Below are 26,644 nucleotides of genomic sequence, written 5' to 3'. Positions count from 1 at the left end.
GGGTTACACGAAGTACTGAACTGTAATTTTACTGTCCGTAATCCCAGTCATAATTTAGCTTTTGTTTTTGTTGAAAAAATTTTGGCTAATGTGCAAAATAAAGAGATACTTCTGGAAAACGTACAGAAGTTTAACACAGTACTGTCCGTGAATTGAGTTCGATATCAGTTTACATCACTTTCAAGGATCAATTTATTTGCTTCGAAATGTCAAATGTGGTTTTTATTTCTTTTAAAGGTCACATTAACAAAATCTAGAATAATTTCAACATAATTCCCATGAACTTTTGGTTCTAAGTCATCTTGAAAAGTAAGTTCACCCCCACAAAAAAAATATTCCATATTAAATGCCAAGTCTGTATATAAAGGTCTGGTTTGTCTATATGTTGTTACACATATATATATATATGTGTGTGTGTGTGTGTGTGTGTGTGTGTGTGTGTGTGTGTGTGTGTGTGTGTGTGTGTATATATATATATATATATATATATATATATATATATATATATATATATATATATATATAATCGGGAGATTAAATCAGACGCGGACGTAGCTTCAGGACTTCGATCTTTAGATCGAAGTCCTGAAGATCGAAGATCGAAGTCCTGAAGCTACGTCCCGTCTGATTTAATCTCCCGATTATTTATTCAATGCAAATGAGACGCCCTGCTCGGACTGTGGAGTTTCTACTATTTCTCACAGTATATATATACTAGCTTGGCTCGGCTCGCTGCGCTCGCCTCACCGAGCGTTGTTACTGAGGAACGGGCTTATTTTAGCTGCGGATAATGACTGTATCTGAGTTGCTGTGTTGTCATGATTTACACCAATCATAATACTGAAGGAGCTATGCTCCAACACGAGTCGGAAGGATTGACGCGACCAAAGACGGAAATTCGTCCGAGTTGCTTTATTGCACGTATCAAACTCGGGTACTCTGAAAAGCCCGTTTATCGGGCAGCAATATATATACACATTATGCCGGAGCGTTTGCCCGGGAAAAGCGAGACCGGGCATGCCCGGGCGTCAAGGGTGAGTCCTGGAAAGGCGAGTCTGGACCTGCCTGGGCATCCTGGGCGAGCCCTGGAAAGGCGAGAGCGGGCATGCCCGGGCGTCCTGGGCGAGCCCTGGAAAGGCGAGAGCGGGCATGCCCGGGCGTCCTGGGCGAGCCCTGGAAAGGCGAGAGCGGGCATGCCCGGGTGTCATGGGCGAGCCCTGGAAAGGCGAGAGCGGGCATGCCCGGGCGTCCTGGGCGAGCCCTGGAAAGGCGAGAGCGGGCACGCCCGGGTGTCCTGGGCGAGCCCTGGAAAGACGAGTCTGGGCATGCCCGGGAAAGACGAGACCATGCGTACCCGGGAGGCTCGGGCGAGCCCGGGAACAGCGAGTCCGGGCATGCCCGGGAGAGGCGCGTCTGGGCCTGTCCGGGCGGCCTGGACGAGCCCGGCATGATGATTGCTTCCTGGCCGCGTCCTTGGTAGGTGCAAGGCGATTGTGTACACCCAGCGTTAACCGCTACACACGCCCCTCCAGAATCGACTTGCACCAGCAGGGTCAATTTAAGGGGGGTCCTGATGACCGGGCCGAAGCGACCCCTGGAGGGTCGTGGGGGGGGGGTCCGATGTGGTGGTGGGTGGTCGAGCGGGGGGAACTGTGGACGGGGGGCGACCTCGCCGCGGAGGAAGGGCCAACCGTGGTGGTTGGTCGACGTCCACGTGCGCCAGCTTGAGGCGGTCCACTGAAATCCGGTCCGACCGACCGCCGAAGTCGATGACGAATGACTTGTCGTCCCGTCGCAGGACCCGGAAGGGCCCGTCGTACGGCGGCCGGAGTGGCCCCCGGTGTGCGTCATGACGCACAAAGACGTACTCCGCTGTGCGAAGCGCTGGGGGGATGTAGGACTGGGGGCCACCGTGGCGGGACGTTGGCACAGGGGCAAATCGTCGGGTGGCCTCCTGGAGGTCCGAGCGCTGGCGAGCTGCGGACCAGGGACTGGTAGCGTCGGGCACGAACTCGCCCGGGACGCGGAGCAGCTGGCCGTAGACGAGCTCGGCGGTGGACGCCTGGAGGTCCTCTTTGGGGGCCGTGCGGAGGCCCAAAAGGACCCACGGCAGCCGGTCGGCCCAACCGTCGTCCTGAAGGCCGGCCATGAGCGCGGCCTTCATGGAGCGGTGAAAATGCTCGCACAACCCATTGGCTTGGGGGTGGTAGGCCGTGGTATGGTGGAGCCGGACTCCCAGGTTGCGGGCGACCACGCCCCACAGCTCGGAGGTGAACTGCGGACCGCGGTCCGAAGAGATGTCTGCCGGGGCGCCGAAACAGGCGACCCAGGTGGCGATGAAAGCCTGTGCCACGTCGGCGGTGGTGGTGGAAAGGAGGGGAACGGCCTCCAGCCACCTGGTGGTCCTGTCCACCATGGTGAGCAGGTGTGTGAAACCCCGCGAAGGGGGAAGGGGGCCAACCAGGTCCACGTTGACGTGGTCGAAACGCCATTTGGGCACGGTGAAAGGTGCCACCGGGGCCTGGGTGTGGCGGTGGACCTTGGCCCGCTGGCAGGCCGTGCAGGCGTTGGCCCAGTCGCGGACATCCCGTCGAAGGCCGTGCCAGACGAAACGCGCCGACACCAGTTTTTGAGAAGCTTTCCGGCCCGGGTGAGAAAGGCCGTGGATGGAGGCGAAGATGCGGCGCTGCCAGGTAACGGGCACGATGGGGCGAGGCTGGCCTTGGGAGACGTCGCAGAGCAGGACAGTGTCTGCGAAGTGGATGTCAGCCAGGCGGAGGCCCGTGTCCGCCGCCCGGAGGGCCTGCACCACGGTGTCGTTGGTATGGTCGGCCGCCATGAGCGCGAAGTCCACGCCGAGGTGGACCGCGTTCGCGCTGGCCCGAGAAAGACAGTCGGCCACGGCGTTGTCTTTGCCGGCGACGTGCCGGATGTCCGTGGTAAATTCCGACACGGCGGAGAGGTGGCGCTGCTGGCGGGCCGACCACCGCTCCGTGACTTTGGCCATTGCGTAAACCAATGGCTTGTGGTCGACGAAAGCTGTGAACGGGCGGCCCTCCAGGAGGTGGCGGAAATGGCGAACGGCCAGGAATAGACTGAGGAGCTCGCGGTCAAACTTGCTGTATTTTAACTCGTTCGGCCGGAGTTGCCGGCTGAAAAAAGCGAGTGGCTGCCAAACCCCGTTCACCCATTGTTCATGGACGGCGCCCACCGTGTAGTTGGAGGCGTCCGTAGTGAGGGCGATGGGAGCGTTGAGCACCGGGTGAGCCAGCAGCATTGCGTCGGCGAGGGCCCGCTTCGCGCTCGTGAATGCCGCGTCCATGGCCGTGGACCAGACGATGTCATGCTTGGCCGGCTTGCCCCGTAGGGCTTCGTAAAGGGGCCGCATGAGCTGAGCAGCGCGGGGCACGAATCGGTGATAAAAATTCACCATGCCGAGGAACTCTTGCAGGGCCTTGATGGAGCGGGGACGCGGGAACTTGGTGATGGCCTCGACCTTGGTCGGCAGCGGCACGGCCCCGGTCTTGGTGATGCGGTGGCCCAAAAAGTCAACAGTCGTCGTTCCGAAGTGGCATTTGGCCGGGTTGACAATTAAGCAGTGCTCGCTGAGGCGTCCGAACAGCGTTCGGAGGTGGAGGAGGTGCTCGGCTCGGGACGTGCTGGCGACGAGAATGTCGTCCAGATAAAAAAAAACACCGTTTAGAGGCCATTTTTCCACGCAAAGCAGGGGTTGGCCTTTTCGGGGACCGTGGTAGTTGTTGTTTTTTGGTCCCCTTTTTTGAAGCAATGTTTTACGGCCGGATGCCCTTCCTGACGCCAACCCTTTATGCCGCCTTCAACGACAAACAGGGAATTACCAGTGAACTGGTACTCAATTAGCCGACCTCGGAAGGATGAGCAGGCTGAGTCAACCCCCCTGGCATTAATTCGGCGATCGACCGAGATTCGAACCCAGGATCCTAGGTATCCTAAGCCGGCACCCTAGCCGCTAGCCCAACACCAGGGTATATAGACGAAAGGATATATACAAAATAGACGTCCAGATAGACGAAAAGAAATGGCAGGTCGCGCAGCACGCCGTCCATCAAGCGTTGGACCGCCTGGGCCGCGTTCTTGAGGCCAAACGGCATCCTCAAAAATTCGAACAGGCCGAACGGCATGATGACGGCCGTCTTTGGGACGTCGGCCGGCCTGACAGGTACCTGGTGGTATCCCCGTATCAAGTCAATTTTTGAAAAAATAACCCATCCTGCCAAACGGGCGGAAAAGTCTTGGATGTGCGGGATCGGATACCTGTCGGGGGTGGTAGCGTCGTTGAGGTGGCAGTAGTCGCCACACGGGCGCCATCCGCCCCCCGGCTTTGGCACGATGTGCAGTGGTGAGGCCCACGCGCTATCGGAGCGCCGCACGATGCCGAGGCTCTCCAACGCGTCGAACTCGGCTTTGGCCACGGCGAGCTTGGCCGGGTCGAGGCGGCGGGCTCTGGCGTAGACCGGCGGGCCCGTAGTGGGTATGTGGTGCTCGATCCCATGTCGCACTGCGACAGCCGAAAACGTCGGCCGCGTGAGGGCCGGGAATTCCGCGAGCAGGCGAGCGAACTCGTTCGCCGTCGGGAGGGCGCATGCCAGTTCGGTCGGCGCGGAGCTGCTCATCATACATGCCAGGGAGCTGAAGGTCTCGGCGTTGACAAGGGGACGCCATTTGACGTCAACCAGCAGCCCGTGCGCGCAGAGGAAGTCGGCGCCCAGCAAAGCCATGGGGACGCCTGCGGTCACAAAGGTCCACTGAAAGCGCTGGCTGTCGAAGCAGAGGGTGACGTTGCGCGGGCCGAAGGTGCGTATGGCCGATCCATTAGCAGCGACCAAGGAGGGGCCGCAAACGGCGTTCTGCCTGTCCTGCTCGGAGGCGGGTATGACGCTCAGTTGGGCGCCGGTGTCACAAAGGAAACGCCGCCCGGACGCTTTGTCCTTAATAAAAAGCAAGTTGCCCGAGTGGCCGGCACTCATGGCTGGTAATGAACGCTGGCCCGGCCGTTTCCCGACTTGCCGAAAGTGCACGGGGGTCGGCATGTCCGAGCCTTGTGTCCGAACCTGGCGTGGTAATGACACCACGCCTGGTCAGGTGGAGGCCCCGGCCGTCGTGTTGGAAGCGGTCGGCGCGGCGTGGCGGCCGCCAGTTGCACCGGCAGTTCGGCCTCCAACCGCGCAGGGCGCTCGGGCGTCATGGGCGTCGCCTCAGACGGCGGTGGGCTCCAGGTAGCCGCTCCGATGTGCTGGCCTGCCGAGGAGATCTTGTCGGCTTCCCTGGCGAGGGCGCGGGGATCCGTGATCGACGTGCCTGCCAGGGCGAGGCGTACCTGGTTAGGCAGCTGGCGGAGGAACAGCTCTCGGAACAGAAAATCCGGAGAGTGCTCACCGAGCAACGACAGCATGTAGTCCATTCGCTCGGACGGGCGCGTGTCGCCGAGCTCGGGCAGGTCGAGCAGGCGTCGTGCGCGTTCCGCCGGTGAGAGGGCGAAAGCGTCGAGGAGGAGCGTCTTGATCGCGCCATACTTGTCAGCGACTGACGGGCGCTCGAGGAGGCTCAGGGCACGGGCCGCGGTGGCGGAGCCGAGCGCTGCTACCACATGGTGGAAGCGGGTGTCGTCGGCGGTGATGCCTCGCAGGGCGAACTGGGAGTCCGCCTGGGCGAACCAAACAGCCGCGTGAGCCTCCCAGAAGGTAGGCAGTTTAAGGGCAACTGCCGTGTCCATGTTCGGGGTCACCAATGAAGGAGCTATGCTCCAACGCGAGTCGGAAGGATTGACGCGACCAAAGACGGAAATTCGTCCGAGTTGCTTGATTGCACGTATCAAACTCGGGTACTCTGAAAAGCCCGTTTATCGGGCAGCTATATATATACACATTATGCCGGAGCGTTTGCCCGGGAAAAGCGAGACCGGGCATGCCCGGGCGTCAAGGGCGAGTCCTGGAAAGGCGAGAGCGGGCATGCCCGGGCATCCTGGGCGAGCCCTGGAAAGGCGAGAGCGGGCATGCCCGGGCGTCCTGGGCGAGCCCTGGAAAGGCGAGAGCGGGCATGCCCGGGCGTCCTGGGCGAGCCCTGGAGAGGCGAGAGCGGGCATGCCCGGGTGTCCTGGGCGAGCCCTGGAAAGACGAGTCTGGGCATGCCCGGGAAAGACTAGACCGGGCGTGCCCGGGAGGCTCGGGCGAGCCCGGGAACAGCGAGTCCGGGCATGCCCCCGGGAGAGGCGCGTCTGGGCCTGTCCGGGCGGCGTGGACGAGCCCGGCATGTTGATTGCTCCCTGGCCGCGTCCTTGGTAGGTGCAAGGCGATTGTGTACACCCAGCGGTAACCGCTACAATACAAATAATTATTTTGCACAAATGTATTTGTTGTGTTTGTGATATTACATTTTTATAGGCAATTTAGGTTGAAGATTTAGGTTGAATGTTTTTTTTTCTTTCAAGAAAGAACCCCTCAGCACATACATAGGGAAGGGGTAGGTACAGACTAGAAATTTGGGACGATTACACCTCACCACCACGGAATTCAAAACACCTCACCACAAAGTAATTTAAAACACATCACCACCAAGTAATTCAAAACACCTCACCACCACGAAATTAAAAACACATCAACACCACGTAATTCAAAACACCTCACCACCACGAAATTAAAAACACCTCACCACCACGAAATTAAAAACACCTCACCACCACGACATTGAAAACACCTCACCACCACGTAATTAAAAACACCTCACCACCACGACATTAAAAACACCTCACCACCACGTAATTAAAACACCTCACCACCATGTAATTAAAACACCTCACCACCACGAAATAAAAACACCTCACCACCACATAATTAAAAACACCTCACCACCACGTAATTCAAAACACCTCACCACCACGAAATAAAAAACACCTCACCACCACGTAATTCAAAACACCTCACCACCACGAAATTAAAAACACCTCACCACCACGAAATTAAAAACACCTCACCACCACGTAATAAAAAACACCTCACCACCACGTAATTAAAAACACCTCACCACCACGACATTGAAAACACCTCACCACCACGACATTGAAAACACCTCACCATCACGAAATTAAAAACACCTCACCACCACGAAATTAAAAACACCTCACCACCACGTAATTAAAAACACCTCACCACCACGAAATTAAAAACACCTCACCACCACGTAATTCAAAACCCCTCACCACCACGAAATTAAAAACACCTCACCACCACGAAATTCAAAACACCTCACCACCACGAAATTAAAAACACCTCACCACCACGTAATTCAAAACCCCTCACCACCACGAAATTAAAAACACCTCACCACCACGAAATTCAAAACACCTCACCACCACGAAATTAAAAACACCTCACCACCACGAAATTCAAAACACCTCACCACCACGTAATTAAAAACACCTCACCACCATGTGATTTAAAAACACCTCACCACCATGTGATTTAAAAACACCTCATCACCACATAATTAAAAACACCTCACCACCATGTGATTTAAAAACACCTCACCACCACATCATTTAAAAACACCTCACCACCACATAATTCAAAATACCTCACCACCACGTGATTCAAAACCACCACAACGTTATTAAAAACACTCCACAACCACGGAAACAAAAGTTTGAGGGAGTCGTTAAGTGACAACACAGACACTGCCCAGATGTGTAGATATATAGATAAACTAGCTGCGCTCGCCTCACCAAGCGTCGATACTGAGGAGCGGGCTTATTTTAGCTGAGGCGAATGACTGTACCTGAGTTGCTGTGTTGTCATGATTTTCACCAATCATAATACAAACAATTACTTGGCACAAATGTATTTGTTGTGTTTGTGATATTACATTTTTATAGGCAATTTAGGTTGAAGATTTAGGTTGAATTTTTTTTTTTCAAGAAAGAACCCCTCAGCACATACATAGGGGAGGGGTAGGTGCAGACTGCAAGTTTGGGACGATTACACCTCACCACCACGTAATTCAAAACACCTCACCACCACGTCATTTAAAAACACCTCACCACCAAGTAATTCAAAACACCTCACCACCACGTCATTTAAAAACACCTCACCACCACATAATTCAAAACACCTCACCACCAAGTAATTCAAAACACCTCACCACCATGTAATTCAAAACACCTCACCACCATAAAACACATAATAAAAACACCTCACCACCACGAAATTAAAAACACCTCACCACCACGAAATTCAAAACACCTCACCACCATGTAATTCAAAACACCTCACCACCACATAATTCAAAACACCTCACTACCACGAAATTAAAAACACCTCACCACCACGTCATTTAAAAACACCTCACCACCAAGTAATTCAAAACACCTCACCACCACATAATTCAAAACACCTCACTACCACGAAATTAAAAACACCTCACCACCACGTCATTTAAAAACACCTCACCACCAAGTAATTCAAAACACCTCACCACCACATAATTCAAAACACCTCATCACCAACTAATTCAAAACACCTCACCACCACGTCATTTAAAAACACCTCACCACCACGTAATTATAAATACCTCACCACCACGTAATTTAAAACACCTCACCACCATGTGATTTAAAAACACCTCACCACCATGTGATATTAAAACACCTCACCACCAAGTAATTCAAAACACCTCACCACCACATAATTCAAAACACCTCATCACCACATAATTCAAAACACCTCATCACTAACTAATTCAAAACACCTCACCACCACCTAATTAAAAACACTTCACCACCACGTAATTATAAATACCTCACCACCACGTGATTCAAAACCACCACAATGTTATTAAAAACACTTCACAACCACGGAATCAAAAGTTTGAGGGAGTCGTTAAGTGAACACAGACACTGCCCAGATGTGTAGATATAATTATAGATAAATTACTGCACCCGAGTTGCCGTTTTGTCATTGTTTAAACCAATCATAATTCAAACAATTATTTTGCACAAATGTATTTGTAATATACATGATATCACATTTTATAAACAATTGAAGTTGAAAAAAAAAAAATTTCCCCAAAAAAAATTCCCCCCCAAAAAAAAAAAAATGGAAACTTTTCAAAAAAAATACGCTTAGGACATACCGACGGGAGAGATATGTGCATTCCAGAAGTTTGGTACGATTTCACAAAAGTTTGAGAAAGTAGTTCAGTGACAACACAGGACAACACAGGACAGGACAGACGCTGCACAGATATATATAGAGATGACTGTACCCGAGTTGCCGTTTTGTCATGGTTTAAACCAATCATAATTCAAACAATTATTTTGCACAAATGTATTTGTAATATACGTGATATCACATTTTGTAAACAATTGAAGTTGAAAAAAAAAAATTTCCCCAAAAAATTCCAAAAGAAAAGAAGAAAAAATTGGAATATTTTTCAAAAACAATACCCTTAGGACGTACCGACGGGAGAGATATGTGCATACCAGAAGTTTGGTACGATTTCACAAAAGTTTGAGAAAGTAGTTCAGGGACAAGGCAACACAAGACAACACAAGACAACACAACACAGGACAGACGCTGCACAGATATATATATATATATATATATATATATATATATATATATATATATATATATATATATATATATATATATATACATACATATATATATATATATATATATATATATATATATATATATATATATATATATATATATACATATATATATATATATATACATATATATATATATATATACATATATATATATATATATATATATATATATATATATATATATATATACATATATATATATACCGTATATATATATAAACACAGACTTGGTATTTAATATGGAATTTTTTTTTTTCTTGACTTGGGTTTGCTTTCTTAACTCAGTATATCAATCTGGTGAGTTTCTTTTACACTTTGGTGATTTATTTGTAAAAAGAACCATGTCACTGATTGTCTGTCGCAGCAAGAAGTCAACAACAGTATTATATCACAGGTGGTGTGGAAAAATGTACAGACAGGTGCATTTGATGATTGGCTTCACAGTCGGGTATACAAGGGTTGTTGCGTTCTGTATTAGTGGAAAACAACTGCTGCACATCTCCAAAAGTTATTGCCGCTTTCTCTGGAGATGGTCTGTCAACTCGACAATGCTGTTTGTCATGGAGTGGTGGCTTTACGAAATTACAGCATGAAACAGCGAGCTATTGCTCGGCAGTATGGCATCACTCAAGGTCAGGTGTCAAAGATCCTGAAACGAAATGCTCAGAGGGGTGTCCCTACTCCAATACCGAGGCCAGGACATCCCCGCAGAACCACAAGGAGGGATGATCGCCAGCTGCCCCGGTTAGTCCGCAATGGCGGTACCAAGTCAGCTAATCGGCTTAGGGCTGAGTGGCAGCAACTGAAAAATGTGCCTGTATCCAGAAGGCTAGTCAACCAACGACTGGTTCAAGCAGGCTATCGTGCCAGGCATCCCCTGAGAAAGCCACGCCTGACCAGACAACACCGCCAGCGCCGATTGCAGTGGGCCAGAGAGCACCGTCAATGGCAGCCAGGACACTGGAATCACGTGATCTTCAGTGATGAGTCTAGATTTCTGGTCTATCGTCAAGATGGCCGTGTCCGAGTGCGCAGACAAGTGCATGAAGCCTACAACAAAGATTGTATAGTGCCAAGAGTCCAAGCTGGAGGTGGTGCGGTGACCGTTTGGGCTGCTTTTCACGCAGGGGGCAAAACTGACCTGGTTGTTCTGAATGGAAACCTGAACCAGTTCAAGTACAGGGCCATTCTGGAAGAAACATTGCTTCCATTTGGTCGTGCAGCCTTTCGAGGAAACTTTGTCTTCCAAGATGACAATGCACGGCCTCATCGTGCTCGCATGATGCAACACTTTCTTGCTGACTGTGGTGTAGAGCATATGGCGTGGCTTGCCATGTCCCCGGATATGAATCCGATAGAGAACTTGTGGGCAGAATTAACGTGTCAAATCGACCACCTGGACCAGCAGCCGACCTCTGTGCATGAATTGCAGCAGACTATTGTTACTCTATGGCAAGCGATTCCTGCCCAAACCTTGGCCAAATCTCGTGAACAGCATGCCTCACCGTGTACGTGCTCTCCTGAATGCTCGTGGGGGTTACACAAAGTACTGAACTGTTATTTTACTGTCCGTAATCCCAGTCATAATTTAACTTTTGTTTTTGTTAAACAAAAAATTGGCTAATGTGCAAAATAAAGAGCTACTTCTGGAAAACGTACAGAAGTTTAACACAGTACTGTCCATGAATTGAGTTCGATATCAGTTTACATCACTTTCAAGGATCAATTTATTTGTTTCGAAATGTCAAATGTGGTTTTTGTTTCTTTTAAAGGTCACATTAACAAAATCTAGAATAATTTCTACATAATTCCAATGAACTTTTGGTTCTAAGACATCTTGAAAAGTAAGTTCACCCCCACAAAAAAAATATTCCATATTAAATGCCAAGTCTGTATATATATATCCTTATATGTGCCAAACAGGAAATCAGAGCCGTCTTCCTTGACATAACACGTGCCTTAGATATCTTCGATATGTATATATACATTATATACAGTCGGATCCAATTATTCTGGATTCCATGTATTCGCGGTTGATAAAATGCGACCTGTTTCTCTATATGCGGAAAAGTGTCCCGCGAATTCACGGGTTTTTTTTCTATTCGCAACCGTGTTCCATATAAATGGCGGGTTTTTGTTTCCTATTCGCGGCCGTGTTCCACAAATCGCGGTTTTTCAGTGACACAAAAAAAATTCACGAGCCTCCAGCTTGGCACATTGATTGGTCATGCCACAAGCATGACCTGAATATACATTCACTGCTGTGTGCTTTACGTTTTTATGGTTTTTGCGGCCGCAAATTTTAGCCACTCTCGAGAGCTTCGCGGGATGTTCCACCAGCTGCATCCAACATCATCCCCGCGAGTTAATGTACAGAATGAAAACCCTCCACAATATCTATTAGTGCAATTATCTGTCTTCCTTTTCCCATTGAAACTTGAACGATTTGCCTAGCCATTTCCGGGATTATTGCCGACATTCGTGGGATTTGCTTCGCCATTTCCGTGACTTTCATCGATCTTTGTGGATTATCGTCGACATTCTCGGGATTTGCCTCACCATTTGCAGATTTTGCCTCGCCATTCACAGTTTGGACCTCTCTATTCACGGATTTTCATGACTCGGGATCCTATCCTCCATTTTTCCATTGAAATAATTCCCCCGCCATTTGCGGTTTCGCAATTCGCGGCATTTTCCAGGAACATATCATTCGCGAAAAGAAGAACCCACCTCAATGTAAATGAAGTTAGGCTGACTGTCCGGGTAAGAGCGTTTATGTGTCTCCACACGGAGGAGTGGAGTTGTGTTATTGAGGTAGGGCTGATGGGTAATAATTCCTCTGTGTGTAAAGGCCTCTTGTAATTTTGCACTTCATTTTCATATTCATCAAAAAGCCATGCCATGACTGCTCGATTCACCCACAACACCGGCAGGGCTAGCAAAAACCCCACAGCTGCCCAATAGGACTAAACCCCGCCCCTCCAACAACTGACGTCACGTGAACCTTCTCATTGAAGGATTAGGCTCCACCTCGATGACGTGTGTGAAAGGATACCACGCCCCGAGCTTTATGAGTGGTTGAGGAACGATAGGGTGATTCAATCACGCTCGGCGATTGGTGATGTGACGTAAGGCAGCTCGGGCTGGAAAGGATAAGGAGGAAGATTCCGCCTGAATCGCTCTCTTGTTGTTCTGGTTTTGGTTGGGACAGTATCTCTTACCTGGTCGCTTGCTCTTCGTCTCCTTCGAAGGAGGACGCGATCATGTGGCGCTTTGTGCGGGGTGCCTAAGAGATGGTCGGAGGTCGGTGCAGCCAAACGAGAAGGACCAAGGGAGGAGCTCTTGCCTGTTTGCCTCGCACCGGCGGCTGGCTGTGGATGCAACTTGGTGCCAACACGTGTTTTCCCGCGCAGGGATGCGGGACCTGTGAACCACACCAAACCCTCTTTGAGACCGGAGCTAAGTGGCTGCACGACACTGAATATTTATTTTCGTTATTTTTCCCTCCAGCTTCGGCTTGTACGCCTCGGAGTAAAGCTCGTTTTGGCCATCCGTCACCCTGAGGTGTTCACTACAATGTCAACACGACAATATATATATACAGTGGAACCTTGACTTACGAGTTTAATTCGTTCTGTGACCGAGCTCGTAACTCAAATTGCTCGTATCTCAAATCAAATTTCCCCATTGAAATGCATTGAAATGCTATTAATCCGTTCCAGCCCGCCAAAAACCACACCAATTTTTTTTTAAATATACAGTATATATAAAAATATCTCGCGCTTTATATTTCACCTGTATGCAGCATACAAGCTGGCAGGATGGCCTGGACTGGAGGTACGCACACTTGACTCTAAAGTCTAAACTGTCCAGCCTGGGTTTAAATCCCGACCTAGCTATAACCTGTCATGGGTGAATCACAGGCAGGGTGATTCATCAATGTGTGTACCGCTAAACTGGGCACCCCGTTTGCGTCCCATTAGTTGTTGGATGTTAAGGATCTCACCGTGTTTTCCACAAAGAGAAGGCGAGCTATCGCCGGCACTCTGAACAAGTTGTGGCCTGGCATGCTCTTCTCCTCTGCCGTTATATACGTCCTCCTCGGCACCTCGCTCATGTTTTTCGACGATTGCGTGTTTTATATCCAAGCACATCATCCTCTTCTTCTTCTCAGTACCGTGTTTTCCACAAAGAGAAGGCGAGCTATCGCCGGCACTCTGAACAAGTTGTGGCCTGGCATGCTCTTCTCCTCTGCTGTTATATACGTCCTCCTCGGCACCTCGCTCATGTTTTTCGACGATTGCGTGTTTTATATCCAAGCACATCATCCTCTTCTTCTTCTCAGTACCGTGTTTTCCACAAAGAGAAGGCGAGCTATCGCCGGCACTCTGAACAAGTTGTGGCCTGGCATGCTCTTCTCCTCTGCTGTTATATACGTCCTCCTCGGCACCTCGCTCATGTTTTTCGACGATTGCGTGTTTTATATCCAAGCACATCATCCTCTTCTTCTTCTCAGTACCGTGTTTTCCACAAAGAGAAGGCGAGCTATCGCCGGCACTCTGAACAAGTTGACGGCAGAGATACTGTACGTGCACGTCAAGATAACCACGTGACCGGAACCCACCTGGCGGCGTAAACTCAAAATAAAGAAACATGCGAAAACAAAAATGCAGCGCTACACGACAGAGATACTGTACGTGCACGTCAAGATAACCACGTGACCGGAACCCACCTGGCGGCGTAAACTCAAAATAAAGAAACATGCGAAAACAAAAATGCAGCGCTATACGACAGAGATACTGTACGTGCACGTCAAGATAACCACGTGACCGGAACCCACCTGGTGGCGTAAACTCAAAATAAAGAAACATGCGAAAACAAAAATGCAGCGATATACGACAGATACTGTACTTTCACGGAAAGATAACCACATGACCGGGTGGCAAAAGCTCGTAACTCAAATCTCGGCTCGCATCTCAAAGCAATAAACCGCCCGAGCGACGGCTCGTATCTCGAAAAACTCGTAAGTTGGGGCACTCGTAAGTCAAGGTTCCACCGGTGGAACCTTGACTTACGAGTTTAATTCGTTCTGTGACCGAGCTCATAACTCAAATTGCTCGTTTCTCAAATCAAATTTCCCCATTAAAATGCATTGAAATGCTATTAATCCGTTCCAGCCTGCCAAAAACCACACCAATTTTTTTTTTAATATACAGTATATATAAAAATATCTCGCGCTTTATATTTCACCTGTATGCAGCATACAAGTTGGCAGGATGGCCTGGACTGGAGGTACGCACACTTGACTTCTAAAGTCTAAACTGTCCAGCCTGGGTTTGAATCCCGACCCAGCTATAACCTGTCATGGGTGAATCACAGGCAGGGTGATTCATCAATGTGTGTACCGCTAAACTGGGCGCCCCGTTTGCGTCCCATTAGTTGTTTGATGTTAAGGATCTCACCGTGTTTTCCACAAAGAGAAGGCGAGCTATCGCCGGCACTCTGAACAAGTTGTGGCCTGGCATGCTCTTCTCCTCTGCCGTTATATACGTCCTCCTCGGCACCTCGCTCATGTTTTTCGACGATTGCGTGTTTTATATCCAAGCACATCATCCTCTTCTTCTTCTCAGTACCGTGTTTTCCACAAAGAGCACGCGAGCTATCGCCGGCACTCTGAACAAGTTGTGGCCTGGCATGCTCTTCTCCTCTGCCGTTATATACGTCCTCCTCGGCACCTCGCTCATGTTTTTCGACGATTGCGTGTTTTATATCCAAGCACATCATCCTCTTCTTCTTCTCAGTACCGTGTTTTCCACAAAGAGAAGGCGAGCTATCGCCGGCACTCTGAACAAGTTGTGGCCTGGCATGCTCTTCTCCTCTGCCGTTATATACGTCCTCCTCGGCACCTCGCTCATGTTTTTCGACGATTGCGTGTTTTATATCCAAGCACATCATCCTCTTCTTCTTCTCAGTACCGTGTTTTCCACAAAGAGAAGGCGAGCTATCGCCGGCACTCTGAACAAGTTGTGGCCTGGCATGCTCTTCTCCTCTGCCGTTATATACGTCCTCCTCGGCACCTCGCTCATGTTTTTCGACGATTGCGTGTTTTATATCCACAAGTTGTGGCCTGGCATGCTCTTCTCCTCTGCCGTTATATACGTCCTCCTCGACACCTCGCTCATGTTTTTCGACGATTGCGTGTTTTATATCCAAGCACATCATCCTCTTCTTCTTCTCAGTACCGTGTTTTCCACAAAGAGAAGGCGAGCTATCGCCGGCACTCTGAACAAGTTGACGGCAGAGATACTGTACTTGCACGGCAAGATAACCACGTGACCGGAACCCACCTGGCGGCGTAAACTCAAAATAACCAACATGCGAAAACAAAAATGCAGCGCTATACGTCAGAGATACTGTACTTGCACGGCAAGATAACCACGTGACCAGAACCCACCTGGCGGCGTAAACTCAAAATAACCAACATGCGAAAACAAAAATGCAGCGCTATACGACAGAGATACTGTACTTGCACGGCAAGATAACCACGTGACCAGAACCCACCTGGCGGCGTAAACTCAAAATAACCAACATGCGAAAACAAAAATGCAGCGCTATACGTCAGAGATACTGTACTTGCACGGCAAGATAACCACATGACCAGAACCCACCTGGCGGCCTAAACTCAAAATAACCAACATGCGAAAACAAAAATGCAGCGCTATACGACAGAGATACTGTACTTGCACGGCAAGATAACCACGTGACCAGAACCCACCTGGCGGCGTAAACTCAAAATAACCAACATGCGAAAACAAAAATGCAGCGCTATACGACAGAGATACTGTACTTGCACGGCAAGATAACCACATGACCGGGTGGCGAAAGCTCGTAACTCAGATCTCGGCTCGCATCTCAAAGCAATAAACCGCCCGAGCGACGGCTTGTATTTCGAAAAACTCGTAAGTTGGGGCACTCGTAAGTCAAGGTTCCACTGTATATATATATATATATATATATATATATATATATATACATACATACAGTATATATACAGTTCGTATCAAAAAAAAGGTAATCCGAACTCAAGGGATTCGGCTGCAATTGTGCATCGATCACGAGGGAGGGCACATTGAAAATTGAAAGTAAAACAGCTTGGTACAGTTCCGTAATAATTTTCCCCCGAATAAATAGTTAGATAAACATGTCATTCATTTATTTTAATGTTAATATGCAAAGTTAATATGCAAAGGTTATTTAGTTTGACAATTTACATGTGGTTTACCAATTATGAGGAGATCCTCAGCTTTCCATTGATGCCTTTCATGCATCATTGCTGTCACACATGACCGAGTACATGTTCATTGAAAATGACAAGTTCAAATCGCATTTTTACAAGTTTGGCTATTCGGTGCTAGGCTAGGTGGTGAGGCCGGTCGAGGCCGCCTCGGCTGGGCTGGGCCCATTTCGCAATTAAAAGCTGAGCTGAATTATAGTCGTGAATCTTCTACGGCCGCGAGTCAAAGCTGAATTATAGTAGTAAATTCATTCAAAAAGAACTAAAAATGTCGGGACGGGCCCCGGGAAGGTTATAGGCTAGGTGGCAAGGCCGGGTGAGGCCGCTTTGGCCGGGCTGGGCCCATTTGGCAATTAAAAGCTGAGCTGAATTATAGTAGTCAATCTTCTACGGCCGCGGGTAAAAGCTGAATTATAGTAGTAAATTCATTCAAAAAGAACCCGGGCAACACCGGGTGCTTTCGGCTAATATATGTATGTATGTATATGTATATATATATATATATATATATATATATATATATATATATATATATATATATATATATATATATATATATATATATATATATATATATATTGTTACGGATCCGTCACTTCCGCCTTTGTTGTTATTATATACTTTGCCTAGGATTTTTAGTTTCAGGTAATATTGTTGTTAAGATTTTTGTATGAAATGGAGATGACTTTAGTAAAAGGTGAAAAGAAGTGTTTGTGAAGGAAAAAGGAAAACGCAGCAAAGAAACCGTAAGAAGCGAGATCGAGATGGGCAGAGAGAGGGGGAGATACATCCGTAAAGTCGCATCGGGGCTGCGAGCGGACTTTTTTTGATATTGGTCGCGAATGAGTTGAGGCTTCCCGGGGGAGGGATTTCCCGCGACATCGTCCTATATTGCAATTGCAATTAAACCTGCGTCAGGTTTTATCACCAAGAGTGAGTTATTGTTGGAGGGAGCCAGCGTCTCCATTATACAGGCCTATACACCATTTTGTCCGCAAAGAGGCTGTCCGCCTGGTGCTTCATGTTTTGTCATTGGGATTCCCATGTCGACATCATTGTGTTGATCGCCGTTGGTTTTCCATATCGGCTTAATCGTTGGTGGACGTGAGGCGTGGATTACACTCACGTTTTGGGGGATCGTTATCCTGTGAGCCGCCAGTTGCCTGACCTCTCACCTCGTAACTCTTTGTCTGCACTCGTGTTGATACCTGCCTCTTTCTTGCCATCCTGCACGACTTCATTCTTCAACGAGCGTGGGGTTTAGTGCAAGGACTTTGGGGAATGTTACCTTCCACTCACGTTTGGCGTATCCTGAGTTAATTGCTTTGAGAGCTTTGGGGAATGATGGTACCATCATATGTATTGTTCATTTGATGCAATTTATATTTTCATGGTACTTTCTTTAAGTGTTAATTATTGTGTATGTGAGAGTTATTAATACAATTACTTGTTTTGTTCGACAATTGCATAGGTGTGGTCTTACCATGGTTTTTCTTTTTCTTTTTTCGTATACAACATCGAGGCTCGTGAAAGAGCTAACATTAATCACACAAAAAGTCAAACCGACACATAAAACACAAAATAAGGGGAGCGGTAGACAAGATGGGTAGAGAGAGGTGGAAGGACACAAACACAACATTTGAGAGCAGGGACATCGGGAGATCTGTGGGAGGTAGAGGACTCGGGGGGGGGGGGGTTATTAGAACCCTCAAATTAACCGGGGTTTGTGGAGGTAATGCGTTACAATATATATGAATAAATATACACATACACAATATACACAATAAATATACACTTTGGGGTAATATACACATACATACATATATACAGTCACGTGAAAAAGTAAGTACACCCCATGTAAAGTTTTGGCTTTTTCAACATATTTCAACATACAGCTATTTGATCTTCATTTCAACAATATTGATAGATAAAGGTGATATAATATAACAAATATCATGAAACATTTACATTTTGTAGTCCATTGTATAATTTAAATAAACATAAATGCAAATTTCGCATGTGGAAAAAGTAAGTACTAGTAGAGGTACCCCGTATTGCCGGGCAACCCAGGGTGGCTTCACTAATGGAAATTTTAAGAGAGAAGTGGGGAGAAAGAGAATGGGAGGGAGGAGGGGAAGGGTAGGGGTGGCCGTGTAGGGTTGCTGTAGAGGAGGGGGTGGCGAGGAGGGGGAGGAGGGAGAGGGCAGGAGAGGATGAGGGGAGGGGGCAGGGGGGCAAATTGGAAGGAAAGGAAAGGGAGGGGAGACAGAGAAGGATAGGGGACCGACAGAGAGGGTTGGGGGGGGGGGGGGGGGAGAGAGAGAGAGTGAGAGGTAAATGGTGAGGTGAGGTAATTTTGGTGGGTGAGGGGTCTTAGAGGTTTTACGGTTCTCCAAGGACTTAAGGGTCTTTGGGGTCTTAAGGGTCTTTGAGGTGTTAAGGGTCTTCAAGAACTTAAGGGTGTTAAAGGTCTTGGTGGTCTTTAAGGATCTTTACGGGTCTTGGGGATATTTGTGGTCTTGAGGGTGTAAATCATATTTGGGGTATTCAGGATTTTAAAGGGTCTTACTTACGTGTGTTCGAGATTTTCAAGGGTCTTAGGGGCCTTAAGGAGTCTAATCTCTCAAGCATGTAAAAAGTCTTTTCTCAAGCATCTTACTATAATTCACCAAATGTCCGTCCGTCTGTCCGTCCGTCCGTTTGAAGGTACCGCAAAAACGGCTGAACTGATCGCAACGGTATTTTGGGTGGGTAATCCTGGGACCCCCTGGAGTGTAGATGGACATAAATTCTCTCAAATATACATGTACATAATAAATTATAAAACAAGAAGTAAATATAAATTCTCAGGAATTTCCCCAGCCTCCCGACTATTTAATTAAAAACGCATGAGGCATTTCACATCCAAGCCGATTTTCATTTTACTTCACATGTTCATTGCCCATGCTCATGTGAAATACAGTTTGAAAAGTCAGATGAAATTAATTTATTTATTTATTAAAGACCATTATTTTCTTTGCTCTGAATTATGAGAACATACAGTACCTTCTTTGAGCAGCATATATTACACTGCAGCCACTATCACCCCAAACAAATCATTTTGTTTCCTCAAAATGGTACCTTTGTTAGCCCCTGTTGGACTCGGTCCAAAATGGGGGCTTATGGATTGGGTTTTGTCTTTCCGTCTGTCCGTCTGTTGGTGCGTGCGTCTGCAACTATATCTCTGAGATGTATGGACTGATTTTGTTCATACTAGGAAAAAAGACAACATCATGTTATACATATGCACATCATTTGATTTCACGATGCGATCAAAGATGGCCGACTGGTGACTAGTTTGTTACTTAAACGTGTCCCCAAAAATTTCTTGAAAATGCTTTGTCCGGCTTTGTTCAAACTTGGCACAAGCACAAGACCTGATGGCATACACGTTTACTTCACTTTATTTTGTGATCTGATCAAAGATGGCCGACTGGTGATCATTTTGGTATTTAAACGTGTCCCCAACCATTTCATGACATGTATGGACCGATTTTGTTCAAACTTGGCACAAAGACAATACATGAGAGTATACATATGAGGAACATTTTGTTTTGTAATCCAACCAAAGTTGGCCGACTGACGGCCTTTATCTCCTTGCAGCAAAATTAGTAAAACAACGGGGACTATGATATTTATGTCTTTTTCCTCTTGTTTAATGACAGAAGTTTTTATTTTTTGTTTTTTTGCACAAATAGATTATGATATTTCTTTTTTACACATTAATTTCCGCTGCCGGTTTTGCCAGCGAGGTCGTGTGATTTTCCAAGCTCTCCACGCTACCAAAGTTAATAATTTCTCCAATTTGTATTTTTGTCGAAACTGTATTTTTCTTTTACGGTGTGAGTGCCTTTTTTTTTTTTTTTTTTTTTTTTTTGTATACTGAATCGAGGCTCGTGAAAGAGCTGACATTTACTTCACAAACAAATCAACCAGACAAACAAAATATATAAAAAGAGGGAGCGGAAGACAAGAGAATGGGAAGCACACAAACACTTGAGAGCACACAACATTTAAGAGCTGGGAGATGTGTGGGAGGGAGAGGGCTTGGGGGGAGGAGGCGTGGGAAGGGGGGGGGGTGGGAGAAGTATAAAACACAAGGACACCAAGGGCTTCCAGGACAAAAGTTGGTATTTCAAAAAAGTGGAATTGGGGTGAAATTAGCGGGGATAGAAAAGATCAAGGTTTTGGATGGGGGAAGATAAGAGATGGTGGTGAACAGTTGTTTTAAAGACCTGGAGAGTGAAGTGGGATTGAAGAGAGTGAGGGAGTTTGTTCCAGAGGTGGGAGAAAAGAGGAATGAAGGAGTGAAGGTGAGCAGAGAGTCTTGATTTTGGCAGTTTAACCATAAGAGGGTTGCAGGCAGATCTTGTGCAAACTGTATGTTTATAGTTATATCTCGGTGTAAATCGTGCATACTTGTGTATAATCGTCGGTTGGTTCCTGCCGCGTTTTTCAGGCCTGGTTTCCAGGCCTCGTGGCTTTGTTGTCTCATCTCCGCGGTCGTTTGTGGTCCATTTACTTTCATTCTCTCACTGTTTTTTCCAGTCTTTTTTTCACCCCATACTTCCCCGAAAATCTCACCCTTTGTTTAAAGTCTTAATTCCCCCCCCCAAAAAAAAACTCAAAAAAATTTCTAATTTCCTTCTCTCCTTATGTTCGTCCGTTCTTCGACCACGTGTTTCGCTCCACCCGTTTTTTTCTCTCCTTCCTTCATAACTCAATCCTCTCCAGCCAACACTTTTCCTATTCCAGTTCTCACCATACTTCTTCAACTTTATCCTTTTCCCTCTGATCCACTTTCATCTAACCTTAAAAAAAACATATTAACGAAGAATTTTAAAAAGTAGACCTCTCCTCCCATACAAACACATTTGCTTATACACCTCCCTGTTCCTTCGCTCTCTGCTCTCCTGGCTGTCAATCTCCTATTCTTCTGTTCCTGCTTCTGAACCTGTGCTGGAATCCTTAATCCCCCTTAGGAATCCTTCATGCCCTAATTTAGGGAATCTCCCCAGATAGTTTTCACGGTTTAGTTTAAACATGTTTAAAATTTCTCCTGAAGTGTTGTATTCTGTTGTATATTATAACACACTTTTCTTCTTCTTCTTTAAAAGGTTGTTTTCGATTTGCTCACCAAATCTCTTTATTTCAAATAAAAATTCAATCTCTCACAGTTCTTCCTTCCTGCATTGCCTAAACTCACCTGCATTCCACCCCTCCTCCAACGTTTTCAAACAGATCTCTGACTTGAAAATCACAAGAAACTCTTTTTGCAGTAAATGTTCGTTTTCCATTAATCATCCAACACTTTCTAAAATCCAAACTCACCCCTTCCCTCCTAAACTCTCCCCTCACCCATCCCTTTCAAATCTCCCCCCTTTCCCCTCCCCTCCTAAACTCCCCCCTCACCCTTCACCTACTAAACTCCCCCCTCACCCCTCCCCTCCTAAACTCCCCCCTCACCCCTTCCCTCCCAAACTCCCTCCTCCCCTCCTAAATTCCCCCCTCACCCCTCCATTTCAAAACTTCCCCCTCCCCTTCAAATCTCCCACCCTCCTCTTTTCTCCAATTCTCCCCTCTCACCCCTCCTCCTCAAAGTGTCCTCCCCGCTTCCTCTCCCTTCAAACTCTTACCTCCATCTCCTCCAACCTTCTTCCTTGCTTTGCCCCCCCCCCCCACCCCTTTAAAAAAACACCTCATTGTTCCTCATCCAATCACCATCAAACATTTTGTCCACCTCATCCTTCCCTTTCTACTAGCTCTCCTGAAATCTCTGACACACAATCAACAGCTCTCCCTACCTCCTCCTCCTCTTCCTCATCTTACCCTACCCCTCCCCTGTCCTGTATGCTCCCCCTTCCTCTTCCTTAACGGTATAGACTACAAACATCCGGGGCCTTCCCTCAAACTTGATTGATCTCTCCATACAGGTTGCTTCTGACAAACCAGACTTAATCTGCTTATCAGAAACTTTCCTCCTTCAAGATGTCTCTGATTCCTTAATATATCTCCCTGGTTACTCCCTCCTCCGGTATGACAGATCTGACCCTCGTCCTGGAGGTGGGGTTGCTATCTTTATCAAAAACTCTCTTCCTCACTCTCCCTGCACTGCCCTCCCTCCACCTCACCCCAGGAGTACCTCTGGCTACAGCTTCCCCATTGCTCCCACCTTTCGTTAAAATGTGTGCTGTACGGTCCACCAAACAGCGATGACTCTGTCCACATCTCGCTGTCTGATAACATGGACCAACTTCTATCGACTCATCCCAACTCTCTCTCTTCCTCATATGTGGTGATTTCAACTGTCATCATGCTAGGTGGTTGGGTGTGGGTACCTCTCTCACCAGCCATGGCTCCTCAGCAAAGGACTTCTGTGACTCACTAGGACTGACACAATCTGTAAATTTCCCGACCCGGATATCAGTCATCCTCTCTTCTAGACTTGATTATGACAAACTTCCCTGCAAATGTCTGCTGCTCCTCTTCTTCTGCTCCAATCGGTTCTTCTGATCATGTGCTTGTTAAAGTGGACATATCTCTGGCCATTCTCAGAGAGCTTCCTCAGCGTCGATGAGTCTGGCATTTCACTCAGGCTGACTGGCACGGTCTTCAAGCAGCCATCAATCATCTGGACTGGTCTCCCATCTCCACTGCCCTGACATCAACTCATCCTGGGAATTCTTCCAAAGTAAATTGCTCTCTCTCATGCACAGATTTACCCCATCTTCTCTTCAGTTGTCTTACCCTTCCTCCCATCCATGGTACACGGAATCTTGTGGTGAGGCTGTTGCCCTGAAACAACTTGCCTTCACCTCCTGGAAGGCAAATCCAACAGAAGGCAATCTCATTTCCTTTCACAAAGCCCGGAACAAGTGTGTGTCTCCCCTCAGGAGAGCCAGGAAACAATATCGATCTACTCTCAAGAGTGAACTCTCAAACCCGTGTCCCTCTTCCAAATCCTGGTGGCGTCTGGTCAAATCAGTTTCTGGTGTTTGTTCCCCCTCCATCCCCTCCCTTACCTCAAACGGCTGACCCCGCATGTGAAAAAGCTGAATGCCTGAACTCTGTGTTTGCCTCAAAATCTTTACCCAAACCCATCTCTCTCTGTTCCCACCTTTCCCAGTCTAAAGAAACTGCTCCTGGACTCTGTGTCCTTCTCTCCTGACAAGGTGGAGAAGTTTCTGTCAAACCTCGACTCTGATTCTGCAACTGGATCAGACGGCATCAGCCCACGGGTCCTAAAATCCTGCCCATGCGCAGGAAGGTTTGAAGTCTTAGCTGATCGGAAACACACGCAGGTGTTATCTGAACCGACAAACACAAAGATGGGACAGCAAAATCCCCAAAACAAGAAAAGTAAAATTCGATAACTAATGGTTTAATGAAAATAAATGCAAGTAATAATGAAAGTTGAGGTAAAAACTAAAATTCCTAATTGAGATGTCTCCATCAGACTCGTATACAAACAAGGGGAAAAGATAATGAAAGAAAATAAATAATGTTTTGGTAATCCGCCGGCACTGAGCTTTGCGTCCGCAAATGGCTGGTAAGGCTTGCTGGTTGTCGCCTCGAACCACCGCGCGAGAAACGCACAAATGGTTGAATGGTTGACGTGCTCCTCGACGTCCAGAGGAAACGTGACGTGGACCCAGTCCACCGGCGACGTCGATCCTGTGCCTTGTATTCCTGACCGTCCCGAACCGCTGTTTCTCACCAGCCCTTTCCCAAGAGTGCACACAAACCAAAGACCACACGCCACCGAGCTAACTGCATCCAAGACAACGGAGAGATAGCGAAGTGACAGTCCCTCACGCGTGACACAGATCAAGAGAGAGAGAGAGAGCAAGATGGTGCGACCGCATCTTTTCCCTTCACTCTCGAATGTTCCACGATGACGTCACACTCTGTCCAATCACCGAGCGCTATGAATCATCCCATCGCACCTCCACCAATTGCAAAAGCCGGGGCGTGGCCTCCTCGTTACGAGTCGTCAGGGGCGGAGTCTAATCTCTGTTCGGGAATGTTTGGATGACGTCGAACGCCGTGAGGCGGGATTTGACTGGCAAATGTGCCTGGTTTGGAGGACCTGGTGGCGTGGCGAGCGAATGAGTCATTTGTTATAGGTCGATCGTTGTTTTACTGAGCCTTTGATTTCCTGGCTTGCCGAATGTAATAAGAACATTAGGGAAAAACAACAGGGAGGCAATCACGTACAGGAGAATTTAACCTTACAGTCCCTATAATTAATTAGCACAAAACCACCCTCCTTATGGCGACATGCAAACGCTCTTACCCGGACAGACGGCCTACTTATATACATCGAGATGGGTTCTTCGCGGCATACGGAGCATTTTAATCCACACAATTCTATCTCGATTAAGGTATTTCATTGTTTACCCCCACCAACGTAACAACATATATATATATGGGTGTGTGTGTATATATACAGTATATGGAGCCCCAGAGTTGGTATACCTACCTATATGCAGACATCACCATGTTATTTCATGTTGAGTCTCTAACTAAAAAGGCGTGACTTGCATTACACGGGCAACAATACATGCCAAATGAAATTGTAATACTAATAGGCACAAACAAAACCCTCCAATATTGTAAGATGACGGGCTATTGATGCAAACAATAAGTATGTGCAAGTTGTATTTAAAACGTCCACCGATGTATAAATGTGCCTTGTGTCTCACCATTGTCGTTTCCAAAGCTCATGTCGAGCTGATTGTTCCACTTCGTGCAAAATACCCTCATTGCTGCCTGTTTAGTGAGGTCATCGCTCCAGGCAACGTTATAATGCGAACAATCCCATTGCTGACAAGCACGCTCGGAGCGTTACATGAGGTCGTGGCTGCAGCACACTTTGCAAGTCTTGTGCAGCTCCTGTGACGTCCCCAGGGCAACGCGCTCGATGATGGCAGGACGAGTCTGTGGGCGGCAGTGCAGGCACCTTATTTGGTAGTCGTCCCATTCGTTATCCTTTCATGGAATTTTCTGGGTATTTTGCATTATGTAAGTACAAGGTTACATCCCTCTGTATTTCACTCTCCATGATGCCACTTGCAGAATCTTAATGTGAATCCATTCACAGGTATAACTAGAAAGCATCTGAAAATGCAAAGCCTGTCCGTGTCCATTTGTATTCAGACGTCTTCTTCGTCCGTATGCTCAAAATAACGAGAACAGTTAAAAACTAGAACGGCGCTCAGTAGAGAGCATACCTCCGCCTGGTTGGCCATATCACTCAATGGTGAAGAATCACTTATAAAAATTAAATAATTCTCATATCCGAATCCACATTGTGATCTTCACCAAAATCGAATCGATTCTTCCTTGTTACACACACAACCTGTCCAACAAGTTTCGTCCAAATCCATCGATAACTTTTTGGGATATCCTGCTATGTATCGTTTTTGGCCCATCTCCCAATGGTGAAGAATCACTTAAAAAATTAAATAACTCTCATATCCGAATCCATATTGAGATCTCCACCAAAATCGAATCGAATCGTCCTTGTCAGACACCCAACCAGTCCACCGAGTGTTGTCCAAATCCGTCCACAACTTTTTGAGATATCCTGCTATGTATCGCTTTTGGCCCTTTATCCCAATGGTGAAGAATCACTTAAAAATTTTAGTAGCTGGATCCGA

The 26,644-nt window shown here is 47.4% G+C and overlaps 1 long non-coding RNA gene across 1 annotated transcript in view; it reads left to right on the top strand.

The window, feature by feature from the left end:
• The first annotated feature begins 18,123 nt into the window (after nt 1–18,123).
• Nucleotides 18,124–26,644, top strand: part of LOC137418078 (uncharacterized) — a 26,306-nt gene continuing 17,785 nt past the window's right edge. The window contains exon 1 of the long non-coding RNA XR_013624315.1: nt 18,124–18,249. This is a non-coding gene — a long non-coding RNA (uncharacterized LOC137418078). The remainder of the gene's footprint in view (nt 18,250–26,644) is intronic.

This window comes from Myxine glutinosa, chromosome 8 (assembly GCF_964187855.1).
Source record: "Myxine glutinosa chromosome 8, kmMyxGlut1.1, whole genome shotgun sequence".
In the NCBI taxonomy this organism is placed as follows: Eukaryota; Metazoa; Chordata; class Myxini; order Myxiniformes; family Myxinidae; genus Myxine; species Myxine glutinosa.
This window is presented reverse-complemented; position numbering and strand designations above follow the sequence as displayed.